A 20,066-nucleotide genomic window follows, 5' to 3' on the forward strand; every position below is an offset into this window, starting at 1 on the left:
GTGTGTATTTTATAATATGTTGCACACAATATATTAAATATACAAAATATTACTTTTTCTTTATTTTTATTCTAAGCTAAACAAACATAATTGACTTAAGAATTATAGCTTTATCATAAAATAAAGGAAGGGGATATCATGCTAGTGAATAAGACAGAAATGCCCATGTGTTTGTGAAATCCAAAGCCGTCCCTAGTCTTCTTTACACACACACACACACACATATTACCATGGTATAGTGATTGGTTAGTTTAATCAACAAATGCTTATGCTTATCCTTAATGTTTATCAGGAAATCATTATAGGAAAAAACACGTCTATGTATTTATCTGGAATGAGTTCTTTGTACATCTGGGATATTAAAGAACCCAAATAACTCAACAAAAAGAACCCAATTCAAAAAATGGTCAGAAAAGATAAATAGACACTTCTTCAAAGAAGACATACAGATGGCCAGCAGAAACATGAAAAAATGCTCATCAGGGAAGTGCAAACCAAAACCACAATGAGATACCACTTCACATCTGTGAAAATGGCCCATATCAAAAAGACCAGAAGCAACAAGTGTTCACTGTAAAGAAAACAACGCTCATATACTTTTGGTGGGAATATAGACTGGTCCAGGCCCTATGGAAAACAGGAGGTTTCTCAAATATTAAAAATAGATCTACTATATGATCCAGCATTTCGACTCCTAGGGATCTTCCCAAAGATGCGAAAAAAGAAAAAACCAAAAAAAAAAAAAAAAACCCCACAATAATTCAAAGGGATGTATGTTCATTGCAGTACTATTTACAATAGCCAAGATATGAAAACAACCTAAATGTCCAATGTCATATGAGTAGATTGTGAAGATGTGGTATATATATACTCAATGGAATACAGCTCAGATATAAATAAAAGATGAATTCTTGCCATTTGCAGCAACATGGTTGGAGCTGCAGGGTGTTAAGTGAAATAAGAAAAAAGATGATTTCATTCATGTGGAATATAGAGAAACAAAACAAAGGAATAGTTAAAACTAAACAAAATAAACCTAGAAATTTGACTGTAGCATTGAGAATATCAAAGAAGGATAAGGTCCAGTGGAGGATTATGGGTGATTTGGTGGTAGGTATGGTGTGGTAACACACATCTGAAGAGATGTGAACCTATAACTCTTTACCATATACAGTGTTATAAACCAACCAAAAATCATATAATACCATAAATAAACCATATAATAAAAATTAAATCAGCCATAAACCATATAATAAAAAAATTAAAGAACAACAATGAAGAGTTTAGAGTTCTGTTGAGAGACATAGTGCCTCGTCTCCTTAAATCACTTGCTGGTATCTTTCAAATGTTTAACAATAAAATCAAATATTTACCTACTGCTTTTTAGATTCAAGGCACTGTGTTTATATGTAATAATATAAGAGCAAATAAGACTTGAATTCTTTCTTTTAATAGCTCACAAAATACAAAAAAATGTGAAATCAGAACATATTTGTGGAATTACAAGGATATTTAAAATTACTCTTATCCACTAATACCATCAGTAAAAGTAAAAATTTTTTAAATTAACAGACCTTCACCATGGAATCTAAGAAAAGTTTCTTGGGCCGTGATTATACATGATATTTGTCAGCAGTATACATATGGTATTTCATATAAAGACTATGTACAATCTTACAGAGATTTAAATAGGTACTTATGTTCAGAATCTACTGCCTAGTGATCTCTAAATCCCCTACTTAATTTTCTTTATTGCTATCTGACTTATGTTCTATGAGAAAAATACAAACATTGAATATGCTGGAAACATGGTAAGTGGAAAATCACATAAGAGTTGGAAAGAAGTAGAACTGCATGGTCAAAACAACACAGACCTGGGAGTCAGGCAAGCCAGCCCTCCCACTTCCTAGCAGGCTTGATACAACTTTTGGCCTCTGAGAGGCTCAATTTTCTCCATTGTGTAACAGGAGTAGTAACAATTCCTCTTCTATCTATCTCATTGGATTGTGTAAGTCTCAAATGAGAAAGTATTAAAAGTCTTAATACACAAATGTGAGTCATGAGAGTTAAATGATGTCACAGGTTAGATTAATTATGCTGGAAGCTTCTCAAAGCTGTTGCTATTACTCTCTAAAAGTCTGAGTAGACAAAGACAGCATTCACATATTTTTATCTTTCAGATGGGTGTGGGAGTGAGGTGGGATCGAGGAGTTAAGGGAGAGAGTACAAGCTGAATATGGGAAATTTATAATACACAATAAAATGCAGTAGAGTGAAGGACATTGAAGGGACTGACTGCATTTTTTTTAATCCTATGGTTTATGACATGCCTGTAATGGATTTCCCCAAATTATCCCCAAGGCAAGTGAAGACATTGAATGATCCAGGTGGATTTGAAAAATAACCTCTAAAAGAAAATGTGTTAATGGCTGGTCCCTAGAAAGGAAATTGAATATAAAACAGAAATAATATATCTTCAATTTCTTCAAGTAGAGAAATTGAATATAAAATAGAAATAATATATTATTTCTTCAATAAATTGAAGATAATAACATGTCTTCAATTGCTTTAACCATTCCATAACTTCAGTCTTCATAGTAACCTTAGCAGATAAGTAGCAGATAAGTTTGGAGAAAAACTAAATAAGCCAAGTTGTATTGCTCTTCTTCTCTCTTAAAAAGAACAGAAAGTCTGAGTCATAAAATAGAGGCCCTAGTCACTACTTAGAATTTCAAACTTGTCATTTCTGTAGCGTCTATTCTTAAACATGATATATAAAAAATAACTCTGGACATTTAATGCCTGCTTTTTTTTTTTTTTTTTTTTTGAGGAGAGAGAGAGAGAGAGTGTGTGTGTATTGTTAAATGGACTGAGACTTTTTGATGATTTCCACTCTTAAAACATTGCAGTCTTAATCAAATCAAATGCACCCATTTTACTACTTTCTGGCTTTTCTAAAAGTGGTAAAGTTAAAAAAAGGACTGTGTGTTTGTGTGTGTGTGTGTGTGTGTGTGTCTTCATGTGCATGTGGGTGCTTAGTTTCAGCTCTCAGATTTTCTTTTTGATTGGTTAGTCGCTGGATTTTACATACATAGGAAGGAAAAGTCAAGGATTACAAAAGTTTAAGAGCTATCAGTGATGATATTTATATCCTGAATTATTATGTGAATGTCTAACTTTGATCATCTGCAGCACTTTCCTGTGGGTAACCCCCATAAGGCACACTAGTATAACTTCTAATGCTTCTTCTTGTCACTCCCTCCCCCCCCAAAGTTTAAAATCCCAGCTTAGAGATGGTGATAGTTATGATGATGTGACATTGCTGTTACTTCTTGAGGTTGCTTTGTTTCGTGCATGAAGATAGAACGTACACAATCTGACATATGACACACTGCCGCTGACTGGGGTGGACCGATAGGAGCTGGTCTTTGACCAGGCCTCATGTCGCTCCCAGGGAACTGCTCATTTTAGTTCACACTTTCATGTGCAGTGCAATATTGTCTATGTCAGAGGAACTTCCCACAACCAGCCCTCTTTCAAAAACATTTAGGCATTGCCAGTCCCCCAGACATCCTGATTTTTCATTTAATTTTCCATGATTTGAATTTTCCACTTTAAATATTGCACTTATAGGAGGGTTATGGGGGAACCAAATAAGGGATCAGGAAAAAAATAATAACAATAAATAAAAAACCAAAATTAACTTGCAACTATAAATCAAAGACATTCTGCAGGGGAGGAGGAGGGAAAGGGATCAAAACGGGAGGGAAGAGGACAAGGGACTATGGCGATGGTGCATGGGTGAATTGGTGGTGGGGATTTTACAGGGACTACACCTGAGGGGAGAAAGCAAACTTTGTACAAAAATGAACAATGATGTATATATGCATTTATACATACATGTATATATAAATAAATAAATTATAAAAAAATAAATATTGGCTAGGATTCAAAAGCCTGGCTTCTTAGGGAGATTGGGCTTCCTTCATCCCAAGGAGGTGATGCTGACCTAACTGGGTGATGCTGACATTACTGGGTGATACAAACTTTTGTTTGTACTCATAAGCAAAGAAAGTCAGGAGACATTTGAATAAATTTATTTATAATTTTACAAATAGTTATGTGATTGCCTTTATAGGACAGATCTTGATAACCAAGACATGCGTTAAACATAATTTCAGCTCATCCTTCCATCCTAAGTGATGTTATAGCAATTGTATGCAAACCCTCCCCCCCATAGACACATATTGATTGTATAACTTTTGGACAGCTTTATTTCTTATGAGGCTAGATGAGATGTTTCCATAGATTTTCTTTTGCTAGCCACTGTGTTCACTGTGTTCAAGAAAACCAGTTGAAAATTTGTAGGTTTACGTCCAATAAAAATTTATATCCATTAGAAAAACAAGCTATAATGGGAGAAAATATACATACATATATAGGAATATCATTTTAAATAACAGTTATGACTATTAAAATACAGGGATGATTTTCAAATGTATATCATATGTCTTGTTAAGATCCAACAACTTCAATACAACTCAACAATTATTGAATATATACAATTTGCCTAAAACTGTGCTGGGGCATGAGATACAAAGATAACTAAAACATAAACTCTGCCATTAAGTATCTGCCAACTTAAAAGGGAACAAATAACCAGTAAATCATTTAAGAGCAGTACTGTGAGACACAGGAAAGGGAGGGTGGGTGATTACTTTTGGGAAAGTGTTCGGGAAACTTCTCCAAGATAGGCTCTCTTAGTCTAGGTTTGGAAGTTGAGTCAAGTAAGGAATGCCATTTCACTTAGGGGAAACTGTAGAAGCAAGAATACAGAAAACAGATTTTTATTCATTGTTTGGAAATTGCTGCAGTTTTCCCAGGGGCTATTCAGAGAATCTCAAGAAAGCTGGTATGACAATTTAGGGAGCATTTTGGACAATGCTAAAGGGTAAAGTGGGAGAGGTGAGCTTTAATCAAGCCATTGGGAACTATAGGAAGGGAGTTGGATTTAATATTGTAGGCAGTGGGAAAACACTGAGGTGTTTAAGAGTGATCTATTCAGATGCATTAATTAAAAAACAAAACACTACCCGGCACCCTCGTAAATGCCTCCCTCCTCCACCTTGATCCCACTTCTTCATAGAAGATCATCTTTCCTAAAACTTGTGATCATCTTATCCCTTTCATATTATAGGAATTGATTGTTGAAAGATAGATTTCATTTCATGAATCCCTTCTTTTAATGTATTGTTATAATAATCTTTGCCAAGATAAAAAGTTGAGAGTTGAAGTTGAGAGTTTATGTGTAAATTCTCCATTTCTGAGATCATTTTGAAATAGTGGAAATTTGACTTGTCAGAATCAAGAGTTTCAGTATTTGTAGTAATTAATGTGATCTGTTGGTTTTTCAAACACAGTGAGGACCATTGGAAAGGAAAATGGTTTTTCTTTAGTTATCCATTGTAGGAAGAAGATTCTAGATCTGGGTGAGTTTATTGAGACATGTGGGACTCCATAACCCATTTTGGTTTTAGTATATTTTTAAACATACTAAATTCAGGAACCTATGTTAAAGACTATATTTTTAAAGAAGAGTGTGCTTTCTTTTAAAATGCTAACTAGCAGAAATAAATGGGTACTGGAATTAAATTAGCCTAGAATCACAAATTCCTGTTTGAATTCAAAATGTTTCTGATTTAGAGAGAAGTAAGCTTATAAAATGTGGTTACATTGATTACCATTTTTATACTGACCACAGTTTGAATAGTTATGTAGGAATTTTTGCCAGTATTATGAACAAATTAAGGCTTCAAAATATCTTCTGTGCAGTGCCTGCATAGAGTGGGCATTCAATAAACATTTAGTTGAATCATAGCAGTTCTCACCACAATAAGTTACTTTTTAAAGCTGTATGCTTTTATTTTATATTCACAATTTTTACAAGGCCTTTGAAACTTTCTCATGATGGGGGATTACTATTCACTATTGTAAAGAGGATAGCCGTAATTTCTTAACAGGCTCTTTTTCACATATAATCCTGTTCATAGCCCTATTTAGATCCCTTTAATCCTTCTAGGACTTCATTTGGTCCCACATTTAATTCAGCAAACATTTATGCAGCATCTGCTCTGTGCAAGGAATTGAGACATATGTGAAGAACATATTAGTTGGCACTAGTTTTATTGTTCTGTACCAGTAAGTTTCAGTGGCTCAATATGTGTGTCCGGAGTCTTCCATTAACTGAGAGCAGAGGTCATTTTTCTCTCATTTTCTTCCTTTTTTAATTCTGCACCATCTTTAACAAGTTGTAGTATATAGAATTCCAATTTCATATCAGCAAGTCACAGGTACTTTTACTGAAAACATGGAGAAACCAGAAATAACTGAGGGAGAGAAAAACAAATGTAAGAAAAGTTGAATGCTTGTCCAGCTTAGAAGTGCTAGTGTCAGAACTTGGGTTCAAATGTTCATTATTCAGTAGCTGTGTGACTTTGGATGAGGTATTAAGTATTTAGAAAACTCCATTTCTTTATCCATAAAATGAGGACTAATATATTTCGCATAAACTCATTTTAAGAATTCAAAGAAATAATGCATACAGAATGTCATACATTGTTTTTGCTGCATAGATGTTAGTGATTATTATATAGAAATGAATATAGAAGGGAATTTTTCCTCTAAAACTTTGGGTTTTTTTTTCCTCTAAAACTTTGGAAGAGATAAAGAAAGCTAAGGAAGTAACAGGTCCTGCTGGTATTACATTCTATTCTCTATTTTGCCTATCAGGCGTGTTTCAGAGGGTCCTTTGTCCAGAATAACTCTTGGATCGAGCGCATGCTATACTGACATGTATATCAGAAAAAATAAGGCTTGAGAAACAGATCATACATTGTGTAACATAAGACAGTATGTGGAGAGCCTTTTGAGCATCTACATTTAGATCTTTGTGTCCCTAAAATCACAGTGTAAACTGAGATGATAAGAATTAGAACTTGAAGTTTTAAAAACCAGAAAAAAGGCACATTTGAACAATGCCATTTAACAGTATTCAAATTATTTGCAGTAAACCAATAATCTTATAATTTGTAGATCATCAGTTATAGTTTTTAATTTTCTTATTAAAACCTAGAGAAAGTGATATTTTGAAAAGCTCATAGTGATCAAGAGATGAAAATGAAAATTCTTATAGAGTATTCAGTTTTATTAATGCCAAATGAAATCATACTTTTAAAGAAAATTCATGTACTGCCTTTTTTTTAGTAATGGTTAAAAAAGTCTCAGAACTTTTAAAGTTACCCATTAGCTTATGTTTCCAATATTTTTCAATATTCTAACATTCCAGTATTTCTTCAATGCCTTTGTTTGTTACAAGAATAGGTTGGACTATTTCTCCTCGGCTGCTTGGGGAAACCCACAAGCTGTTTCTTTGTGTATCCTGGAGATTTATTGTTTTAGCTAAGTGAGGGATGTGCCTTTGTCAGGCAGGCAGAATCATGTGGTTGATTACCCAGAAGCGGTGGTCAGAAAACCAGTAGCAACAGCAGCAGCAACAGCAGCAACAGCAGCAACAGCAGCAGTAGCAGCATAACTGAGAACTTGTTAAAAATGCAGATTCCCTGGTTCCACCCAGAGTCAGAAATTCTGCAGGTGGAACCCAACCAAAGCTAAAGAATTACTGTCCTTAAGAGTGATCCTTACTTAAGAGTGCTAGTCATATGCTGGATAAGGAAAGACAACATGACTATATTTGTTTGATATATTTAAAACACTTTATGAACATTATATGAAGCCCTAAATAAAAGACCTTATTCTCTATGAAGCATTGCCAGGTCACATTAATGAAAATGAAACTTATTTCCTCTATTCTACTGCTAAAGAAGTTGGCCTCCCATCTCTAGGTAGGTAAGCACAATTTCTTATTTTTTTTCAGTAGTGCATAGTCTGCCACCCAGTTACTGAGATGTTTAAATATTAAAATTAAATTGAATAAATGCCTAAGACGAGCAAATGTGGGCAATTTATTACACTTTGTTAAAATTCCTTACTTTGCTGTGGAATTCAAACATAACAGTTAAGGGGGAAGATCAAAAGAAGAAAAGGGAAGAAGTATGGAGAAACTTAGGAAGAAGGGTCAAAGAAAGATTGAGGGGTATACTCTATGTTTACACCCAATTGTTGAATTTCCTTTGACTTACAGTGCACACTCAACTTATTTTATTGAGCTATGGTAAGATTTTCTTCAATTAAATTTTCTAAATTAATTTAATTTTAAAATCATTTCAATTGCTACTGAGCTCTGGGCACTGTGCTTGGTGGAACAGTGATTTCTGTGTTGAAACGTCGGCACTGTTGGCATTTGGGGCATTTGTGGGTACTGTCAATGTGCATTGTAAGGTGTTTAGCAACATCCCTGGCCTCTACCCACAAGATATCAGAAACACCCTCCACCCCACATTGTGACAGTCCAAAATATCTCCAGACCGTGCTAAATACACCCCAGGGGGAAAAGTTCCCCTCCAGTTAAGACCACAGAGCTTATGGAAGAAATAGACAAAACACAGAAGTTTCTCAAATAACATGATAGGTGCCATGATGCCATAGAGCCAATGGGAGTGCAGTAAAGGGACACTTAGAAGGGATAGGGAAACTACCTGAATGCCCCAAAACAGATGAATGGGTTGAGAAAATATGGAACACACAATGGAATACTACTCTGATCAAAAAAAGATAAAATCATGCCATTTGTTGGAACAGGCATGGAGCTGAAAGGGATTATGCTCAGTGAAATAAGCCAGAAGAAGAAAGATAAATAGTGGATGGTTTCACATAGAGCCAAAGACAAACTTTAAAACCAACCCTTGAAAGCTGACCATAGAAGTGAAGCATTTAGGAGAGGAGGGAGAGCGGTGAAAAATAGGATGAGAGGTGGGGGAGAGGACAATAGACTATACTAGAGGGTTATGAGTACTTTGGTGGTGGAGAGATATGGTAATCACACCTGAGGAGAGAAATCCTATACTGTCAAAAAATTTAACAAAGGTGTGAAACAATGGTGCTTCATTAAAAAATTTAAAAAAAATAGAAAGGCACACTGACCTCACAAAGACTGGGGGTGGAAGGGTGGGAGACAGGATATGAAATGGAGTGTAATCTTGAATATTGAATAGCAGTCTGTGAGAGAAACAAGGCACAGGGAGGCAGGGAGGAAGAGTGAAAAGTAATGGGGTATTGCTTGTTCCAGGCTGAAGACATGACAAGAAAAGCAAACAGGCCTGAACCAGCTTGACTAATATAGGGCCTATGAGTGGGTAAGTGCCGTGCTACTGAAGTTTAACCCAAGAAGGGGGGTTAGTGCACTTCGCAGGCACAAGGCTACAGAACACATTTTTCATAGCCCAAGGTCAGTCTTCTGTTACCCTTTACAGTGAAGTTATGATCATCCATTTTCCTCTCATCACTGCTGGGGAGTCCATTAAATACGTGCTACTCCACATTGTCTCAACAGTTAATACACTGTAGCATTAACTGTCTCAACAGTTAATACACTGTAAAAAAATACTTTTTTTTTTTTCACCTAGCACTGAATTCTGTTGAGATTTTGCAGAATCTCAGGTATGTTTTTGTTCAGGTTTGGGGCAAAGGCACTTAAAAACATGCATAATATTTGAAACTAGAGGAGAGAATAGCTTTGGTAATTTATTCCTTTATTCACCCTCAAATTGTTCATAAAGGTCAAAAAACAATTTTTAGGATAAGTATTATTTTTTTCTGGGCTCTCTTGATTTTCTGTGAACCATGGGGAGACAGGAGCAGTGTCTTTTTAATGTTTAACAACAAGTCTGATACAAGGAATGTGCTCAACCAATGTTTATTGTTGAATATATTTTCATTTGTTAGTAGTGAAGATAACAACATTTTGTTCTAGTCCCCTTAGGCTGCTATGACAAAATACCATACACTGAGTAGCTTGAGCAAGAGAAATTTATTTCTAAGAATTTTGGAGGCTGGAAGTCCAAGATTAAAGTGCTGGAAGATTCAGTATTTGGTGATATCCTGCTTTATGGTTCAGAGATAGCTACCTTTTGCCATAACCTCACATGGCAGAGGGGGCAAGGTGTCTCAGGGTTTCTTTTGCAAGGGTACTCTGTACCTCTCGAAAGCCCCATCCCCAAAAGCCAGCACATTAGTGGTTAGCCAAGTTAAGGAATTGTTTTTAACTCTATTACAAATGCATCTCTTTTTTTTCAGATAGAAAAGTTTTATTTGTATTACTTTTTTCTGATTACCTTTTTTTTTCTTTATACATGAATTGTTTTAGCTTAAACATTATATTCATTGTAGAAAATTTGGACTATGCAGAAAATTCTGAAATAATACGCCTTAGCTTTCTTAGCTTTCTCACCCATGAAATCAACCATGAAACCATGAATCTACCGTGAACCATGAAATCAAGAGGTTCAACTCTCATGGCTTCCCCCTTCCTTACCATTGCTCTATGATTCTAGGAATTTTAAGAAATTGAAAGTGTATGCCTATGATGCCAACCCTCCCCATGATGATCTACCCTCCATAAGAATAAGCATAGTATAAGATACAAAGTCTTTATAAATATTTTCAACTTTTTAAAATTCCTAGACTTACAGAGCAGTATATCTGTGTGGGAGCAAGCCTCAAGAGTTGAACCTCTTGATTTCACAGGTGAGGAAACTAAGGCACATAGCTTCTTAGTACAGAACCAGGATTATGATCCAAGTCTCTGGACTTCTATGGTGGACACAATAGGAATTACTAAGAGCTGTGCTTACCTGAAAATTCTATATCTTTCTAAGTAGCAGGCCACTTCATATCTGCACCACTGAAGCCTGGATTGTAGAGCTTTCTCTTGTGTAGTTTGTTTTTTGTAGATAAGTTTCAGAAGAAGACTGACTTCAAGGACATATGAAAAAGCACATTTCAAAAAAAAAAATGTGTGTATGCCTATTCTTTTATACCAGTATTGGACAATATCGTCCAGATGTCCATTTATAATAACCTGTCTGTTTTATTTTTCCCAAAGCGGAAACAAAAACCCTGCAACGTTCAGTTTTGCATAGGATTTTGTTAGTCAAGTCCACATCTGTTTGCTTCTTAATAGTGAGTCATCTCTGTTCCTTGTAAGTAGGGCAGGAGGGCAGATGGAATTTCCCAGCTGACTCCTTGGTCACTGCTTCCTGTCTCTGCTGCTCTTTATTCTCCATGGCACGACTTCACTGGCAAAAAAGTGAAACAGATACTGCCCTGGGGTAGGTCGTTTGTACTAACTCAGAAGCCTTAGTCTTGCATTATGGTCAGTTCAGGTCAAAACAAATATCTGACTTTAACAACAGTGTGAATAATGGAATTTCTTCCCGTTTTATAGCTCAACATTCCACCTAGAAATGAACACTGATGACACTCAGCCTATAAAAGGCCGTCAAGTACTGTGTTTGTCAGAGGTGATGAGGCTCAGGGGCTGGGTCATCGCTGAAAGACATTGAACTGCTGTGCTTCTCTGCTTGCTCACATGAAACAAAAACAAAAACGAAAACAAACATTAACCGAAGGCTGAGTAAGTGTTGACATGCAAAGTCTCTCTCCCTAATCTTGCTTGTTCCTGAATCTTGACAGCATCAGGCCCATGTTTAGATTGGGGGTGTGTGTGTGTCCCCCTCTAGAAGGTGGCAATGCCAAGAATAGAAGGAAAGATTCTTATTGAAGATGCATTAAATTCCTATTGCAGTTAGCATGTCTGGGGCACTCACTTTAATGCTTAAAATAACATACTCCCTTGCTCAGCTGTTATTTTTGCATTCCATGTATAAAACTTGAGTTATTCAATGACCTTGCTTTGAGGATAGTCATCATATTTTATTGATCTTCTCACTGTCTAGGATAATGGGAAGCATAGAATAAATGTTCAATAGATACTGCTTAGACTAAATTAGCTCTAAGATTTCAAAGTTTTAGGATGCCACTGAATCATGCAAGTTGTTTTCCAAGACTTCAACTGCCATGAGGAAAATCAAGAGCTTGGAAAGTCACAGAAGGATTAAACTCTAACCTTTATTATTTCATAATTGGCATTTGGAGCCTATAAGCTCTTTCTCCTTGTGTTTCTTAAACACAAAGTAAAATAAGACAAGCAAAACAAAATAAAAACAAAGCGCCTGTGATTTAAAAAAAATAAAAAGATATATTTCTAGTTTAAGCCAATCACTGTCCCTCACATCTAGAAACTCAGGGCATAAGTGCAGATGGATGGAGAAAAGAAGATCTCCCTTCTTTCTGTTCCTGCTCTTGTCCCAGTGTGGGAGTCTAGAGAGTTCATGTGGTTAGCTAGCATGCAAGTTCAAGTTCCCTGCCCACCAAGCAAATACACACACCATGTAGTGTGGTCCACCAGTGGGAGAACAAATCTGGTGAGAGACCGGGTCCATCAGTACCTGGAATCGGTCTCAGTGTCATGTAGGCAGAGAATCTGGGATCTGGGGTATCAGAAGCATGGTCTGGGGTGGGGTGCTTGTGTAATAGATGGGCATGGGGTCCTGTCGGGCATGGTCTGACCTCTAGGACACCTTGCCCCATGAAGAACATGACTGGAAGAAGCATCTCTAAAATTCACAGTCCAGCGAAGGATTCCCATTGGTACAGGTTTGTGAGCAGTACTGTTTAAAAATAAGCCTGGAAACTTGTTTCAAATTCAGATTCTTAGATTCTGCTCTCAGATATTCTGTTGTTGCTTCAACTGTGCAGCCCAGGAATTCGCCTGTGCAACCAGGGGTGGATATTCTGATGTTTCCTGGTTTGGCGCTGCTCCTCTGGGGGATGTTTACCATCAGGAGAGAGGCCTCGTTTTTTTCTGCCTCCTCCTCCTGCGGCCCTCCCCCAGGCCCTGGGTGACTCACTCTCCCTCCTCCTGTTGCTGGCCTCTCTTTGTTGTGGTTGCCAACACCACTGTTGTGCCTTTGCAGACATTGCCTGTTCCTGATATGCTAGTGCAGGTTCTGTTTCCCTGTTGTCACCACGGCTGTTGTTTGTTCTTTCTCACATTTGTTGTAGAACTTGTTATTGTTCCCATTACCATTGCTATCAAGCTGCGTTCCCTAGGCTGTTTCTATTGCAAGAAGAAAGGGCTTCTTCCCTGTGTGTTCTCCTTCAATCAGCTAGACTTAGAGCCTCTGTCACTAAGTGACAGTGGCACTATAGGTCCTCTAAATTTGTCCTACTTGTTCCTACCCCTCCATGTATTTCTTGTACCTGTTCTCTGAGACCTGAGGAGGGTCTGTATCCTTCAGTATTCTTATTTTCTTGGGATCCTTTCCCCTTAGATCCTAAAGCAAACCTTTTATCCTCCCAAACATTCTGAACCCAAATTCCCAAGGCTTGTCTCTCCACCCTAACCTCCTTCTCCTCACTTCTTTCAGTAAGTATAGGTTACTGCCTAAATTTCCTAGAACCCTGAAGTTGGTAGACATGCAAACTGAGCTTCACTATCACCTTTGCCACATTTACATAATAGATTTCTTACAGGATTAGCCAAATAATTGCAAAATCACTTTCTGCTATTTTTTTAATTAGTAAAATAGTGGTAGAAGCATGAAGACTTGACAAAAAGTATCTAATTATATGTATATTTTAAAATATGTTAAAATTGTGCTGTGGTAAACCTGTGTCCATAAAATATTTGTGTTATATGCAATATATATGTATATCACATATATAGCAATGCATATGTTGTAAAAATACATATATATTTTATAAAATATCATTTTATAACATGAAACTAGAAATCTTAACTAATACATAGATATTATGTTTACATATATTATGCATACATATATAAAGTTTATATATTTGCATACATATATAAAGTTTATATATTATGCATATAAGCGACATGGGAATAAACATGAATGAGGTTCTCAAAATATTATTTTACAACATATGAAACCAGAACTCTTAAGTAATACGTATATAATATGTTGATTTTCCTACTTCTTTGCCTTTACTCTGCCTTAGTCAATGCTATTCATTACTTTAGAGAGCAAGTGACCTAGCAGAACATTTACCAGTTAATGTTTATCTTTTGAGTAACTGGGCATCAGTGAGAAAATCTAGAATCACACTATCAGATTAAATCTTATCTCTCTGGACTCCCATCCTTTCTGTGTTCAGAATGGTAATTCATTAGTATCTTGATTTTTCCAAGATTTTTGACTTTTAAATTTCATCTGGCTTTCTTAGTCATCTTTTAATAGATGATTGATTTGCATTACCTAGTAGGCCAGCAGAAACTGAATTTCTGATTAAAAATGTTTTCCTGGGCCTCCCTTGGTGGTGCAGGCAGTTGAGTGCAGCGCTGGGAAGCTGTCCGCAGCTTCTGTAGCGCTGGTTCGATCCCGGCCAGCGAGGATCCCACATGGCGTGGCAGACCTCTCCTGTCGTGCCCACTGTTCCTCTCAGTGGTGTATTTCATCAGTCTGCCTGTTCTGTTCCCCGCTCTGTCTTTGGTGGGTCCTCTCACCCTTCCACGCATCTGGCCTGTACCCCTGCTCTTGTCTAAATAAATAAATAAATAAATAAATCTTTGAAAAAAATGTTTTCCCATAGTTAAAGCCAAGTCATCTATAAGCATGACTGAAGAATATGGGTGAGATGGCACCATGCACAAAAACCAACTGAAAATGGATACAAGACTTGGATATAAGACCCGAAACCATAAAATGTATAGAAGAAAATATAGGCAAAACACTACATGACATGCATCTCAGTAACATCTTTAAGGACACATCCCCCAAAGCAAAGAAGGTGAAGGAAAAGATGAATAGCTGGGACTACATCAAATTAAAAAGCTTCTGTACAGCAAAAGAGACATTAACCAAAACAAAGAGACACCCTACTGATGGGGGAAAAAATTTTGCACACAGTACTACTGATAAGGGACTAATCAAAAAGATCTACAAAGAGCTAGCACTACTCAACAAAAACAAAGTAAACAATCCAGTAAAAAAAATGGGCAGAAAACCCTAAAAGACACTTCTCCAAAAAGGAATTGCAAATGGTCATCAGGTATATGAAAAAAACACTTGTAATCAGGCAAATGCAAATCAAAACCACTTGAGATTCTACCTTACACCAGTGAGAATGGCACATATTAAAAAAACAGGAAACAACAAATTTTGGTGAGGATGTAGAGAAAAAGGAACTCTCCTATATTGCTGGTGGGAGTGCAAACTGGCCCAACCACTTTGGAAAGTGGTGTGGAGGTTCCTCAAACTACTAAAAATGGAGCTTCCATGTAACCCAGCAAGTCCACTTCTAGGAATCTACACAAAGGACACAAAAACATTAATTCAAAAGGATACCTGCACCCTGTGTTTATTTCAGCACTATTTACAACAGATATAGAAACAATCCAAATGCCCAAAAATAGATTATTGGATCTAGAAGATGTGGTATATATACACAATGGAATACTATTTGGCAATCAAAAAAGATAAACTCATACCACTTGCAGCAACATGGATGGAGGTGGAAGGAATTATACCTACTAAAATTAGTCAGAAGGAAAACATCGGATGGTTTCACTTATAGGAGGAATGTAGGGGAACCAAATAAGGGACCAGGGAGAGGGACTAAAACAGGGGAGGGAATGTATTCTCACACAAGGGACTGTGGTGATAGTGCACCAGTGGATTGGTGGTGGGAATTCCGTGGGACTGCACTTGAGAGGAGAAAGCATGCATTGTACAAAAAGGAAGAATGATGTAAAATATATATAAAATTAAATTAAAAAAAAATATGGATGAGTTGGGGTGAGGCAGACTCTATGGAGCCATGCTGATTTTGGACCATAGACTGCAATGAGACTTAACAAAGAGAACGGTAGTGTATTTTAATTTCCTTGAATAGATTCAAATTAATCTTCAGAAAGACAAAATGCAAATGTAGTCTTGTTAGAGCTTGCTGATGAGACTAAATTTTCTGAGTGTCTGAGGAATGCCTAAGAAGGAAAAGGCAAAGTAAGTTATTTTTAATGACCCTATGGCTCTGAATTCCTAAATGGGAGTCAGTATACCAGTCTGGGCTTGGCCTAGTTGGCATAGAAGATCCTTTTATTGTGACAAAGTAGCTCATCCTTAATCTGCACTCGTGTGGGAGTTGTGGTGAGAATGGGGAGGAAGGAGGTGCTGTGTCTTATAGGAGAAAGCTGCATTCTGTAGTAAGGCCTGATTCTTCTCTAACAATGGAGGGGAGAAGCTTATGCAATAGCTTCTAGGATCAGTTCAAGCGCTCCTTCTTGCTTTACCTGTATATAGGAGGCTGAGCACCTTGTGCATACCCATAAAGAGAATTCCATAGCTTGCAACACACAGCTTGACAGGCATGAGAGACCTTGAGGAACTCAAAGGAGAGAGACCTGCCTCTAAGAGAATCTTTGAGCAGCCTGGCTGATTTACTTTTCTCTAAATAGTTAATTCTGCTCCGGGGATAAGTTGAAGGAGGACAAGAGGCATGACTTGGCAGTCCTCTGGTTTGAGCTGCACTCTAAGCAAAAATTGCTTCTTTCCTTCCTTCTTTTCTTCTGAACACACTTTGACAGAGGTGTCTCCCCAGGATCACCGGAGTTGCAAGTGGTACACTTAGGCAATCTTATGTGTCTGGGAAGAAATCAGCCACACAATCTTGTATTGCTTGTCATGTGAGAGTTTTCATTCTGGAGAGACAAACTCAAAAGAGCAGATCCATGTGAGTTAGCTTATGCAAGTGACAAGAATTTATAAGTATACAGGACATTCATAAAATCTGAGACAAAGAAATAGCTAAGCTTCAGCAACAAGGTAGACCAGAGATTTGAATACCTTTATGCCTCTTCATCCTTTCTCTCTCCCCTAGCTTTTTCTACTTTTCCAAATGCATGGAAATAATCAGTTGCTTAAAGTCACCATGTTATATGTTTCGAATAGCCAGCTACCTGGAAGAGACAGCTGTCTCTCTTTTTCAATTCCAAATTCCAGAGTCATATGCCTTCGCTGATCCAAACAACTGTGGTCATGAAGTAGGGCCATAAATAAAAATATGGCATTTGGATCCAACCCTTTAATTATATGGATGGATGGTAATTCACAGGAAAGTTTGAGGAATATGGAGGGAGGTGGTGAACAGGTATTATAAAAAGGTTCTTTGATATGACCCAATTTGTTATATTTATGAGCATTCTGAAAAAGGTTTTCACTCATACAACAAGAACTGGTAAACAATTAAAAAGTGTATCCAGGAAAAATTTTGATTGGTTAATAGCTAATACAGGTGCAGATTATGTAATTGCTTGCATTTGTGTTTATTATATACATTTCTACATTATTATGGCATACAGATATCTCCCAATTTTTGCAAGTTCATATTCTGTGACTTCACTTTTATGAAGGTCCTACATTAGTACCTGTTTTTGCTAACTGAAAGAGATCCAAATAGGATTTTTGCTTTTACAACAAAAGTGAAAACTGTTCAGAGAAAGCTGTTATAGAGACAGCATGCACCTACAATGAACTGCATGATTAAAAAATGCATAAGACTAAGCACTTGAGCAAAATGTTCTGTTTCAAGCCTTCCACATCAGCCATATCAATGACAGGAGACAATGAACCTTACCTTTAGGATAAAGGCAAGCGCACACAGAAGGTGTAGATGTAATGACCTGTCTACTCTGATAAATTTAGATAATGATAAGATGTTAATAGATGACCCTCTTCCTCCCTCTCCTACTCCCCAATCTCTTGTACCTTACACCAACCCCACCTCTGATTAGGCCCAACACACCATCATCAACACCTCTCTTCAGTGTGCTTGCTGTCTCCCATATTCTGGTAAATGAAACTACACTGTGCATTCATTCTTGCTACTTTATACAGATAAAGTATATAGGATAATCATTGTATCCTATAACTCCTGCTGTTACTACATGTTAGTGTGATTTGGGTTTTATGTGTTACTTGTTATAATTTAATAGGCTATTTTTTCACTTAAATTAATGGTTTATATGTTTCACACTATTTCATTTTTGAACAGTTTAATAGAAATTCTGTGTATAGAAAAAAATTCCAGGTATTTTGAAGATCATCATCAGAAAATATTTTTGAAAATATTAATGGAATAATATTTATTTAGTTTCTGTGAGGATGTTCAGTTTGACTTCCTAACTTTACTGACAGAAAACTCAAGTTATAAGATTATAAAGATAATTTGTAAAGCTGCTTTTAGGTTTTCATTCTAAATGCTTTTTTAAAAATACCTAAAAAATAGTGTTTAAGAAATAAAAGGAACAAAAACCAAAACCAACAAACCTTGACAGCCTGTTATAAAGATTTAATGTATTTGAAGATATGGTGAAAGAAAAGGATTATTACTAATTTTTTTTTTTAATGCAAGAGTAGAAAAGGCTTATTGTCAGTATCACTACTCTTGCTTCAGGTGTGCATCTATTATCTGTTAAGCTGATTCTTGCAAACTGTCCATTTCTTAGATAAAAGCTATTGATTCATAGGTATCTTAGAAAGAAAAACTAGTTGGGTGTGTTATAGTCATATGAATCATATGAATCATGAAGGATACTGCTTAAAGCTATATTTATTATGGATGAAAGAATGTTTTCAAGGGAAACTATGAGTCTACCTAAAATTACATGGTTCATTTCTTCTGAGGGAATCATTTTTTTCAGTATGTTGATGAATGTGCTCCAAAGACCCTTCTAAATTGTTAGCAATGCAGGGAAAACCTCTCCCAGAGTTGCTAGAAATCATCCTTGAAAGTTTGAATTTCTCCTGGAAGCTCATATGCCTATCACTGTTTTAACAACGCTCTTCATACCAAATTACATGTCTCTTGCCTACTCTATTTAAGTCTTTTCCATTATTGTCTTTCTTTTTTCCTTCTAATCCAAACCTATAAACTACAGTCAAGTGAGGGTATTTGGTATGCCAGTTTTGTTCTCTTATTTTGCTTCAAGAACTTTCAGTGACTCCATATTATCCCCTAGATTAAATTCAGCCACTCACCCTGCATTTCACTGTTCTACAATCTGACACATCTAGTTGGCCTTGTTTCTTCATAATTTTATATAATTGTCCTTCGCTTCAGGAAGTAGATAGAACAGTGTGGCTCGGGGTGTGCTCTGAGCATTTTGTGCTCAGTTTCCACTATTGAATTTTATTCCATTTATTTTCCTTTCAGAGGCTGACATGATTTTCTCCTAAACTGCAGGGACAGAGGTAGCCACATGAGTAATGCAATCAGGGCTAGCCAGACCAGCTTTCTGCCAGGAATTTGCCTGGGGGAGGCTTATCTTTGGTTGTACTTGCTCTACGACTTTCTTCTTTTAATCCCACCCTCTCTCCAAGCCAGGAGCTATGTCTTTCCAGAAACTGTTCTCAATATTTATCCTCATCCTTACTGTTTGGAAGCTGGCCCTTAAACCTGCGTCTGTCTTTGAAATCTGACCCTGTCTCTGCAGTGACTGGTTGATAGTTATTTATTTTTGTCCCTAGTCATTATTTACAGACTCATCAAGGTCATTTTACGGCCCCTCTCTTATACTGTAACAAGCCAGTAGCACTTGTGTAGAAGGCCACAGGTTGTAGTGGTTAAGAGCTTAGACTCTATAACCCAACTCTCTGGGACCGAAATCTAGCACCTGCTATCTGCCAGCAGTGTGACTGAGGCAAATTACATAACTGCTCAGGCCTTAGTTTTCCTTATCTGTAAAATGGAGCTAGAGTAGTACTTCTTCATAAGGTTGTTATGAGACCTACTTGGCTTAATACAGTATGGTTAGTTATTCTTCTCAAGTTGCCTGTTACACCTCCATTAAATATAATCATGAACACTACTTTTCATTAAAATCCTGACCTTTTTTATGGCTTGGCCATGTCCTAAGCTGGGTTGGTTTCTTTCAGTTAAAGTAGGCACTGAAGGCCTCCCTGGTGGCTCAGCGGGTTGAGCGCCATGCTGTGAAGCTGTCCGCAGCTTCTGCAGCATGGGTTCGATTC

At 36.9% G+C, this 20,066-nt stretch overlaps 1 protein-coding gene across 6 annotated transcripts in view; it reads left to right on the forward strand.

Moving 5' to 3' along the window:
• TMC1 (transmembrane channel like 1) overlaps positions 1-20,066 on the forward strand; it is a 300,988-nt gene that overhangs the window by 73,108 nt on the left and 207,814 nt on the right. The gene's annotated exons all lie outside the window — the stretch shown is intronic.

This window comes from Talpa occidentalis, unplaced genomic scaffold (assembly GCF_014898055.3).
Source record: "Talpa occidentalis isolate TD23 unplaced genomic scaffold, MPIMG_talOcc4v2.1 talOcc4.7, whole genome shotgun sequence".
NCBI lineage: Eukaryota > Metazoa > Chordata > Mammalia > Eulipotyphla > Talpidae > Talpa > Talpa occidentalis.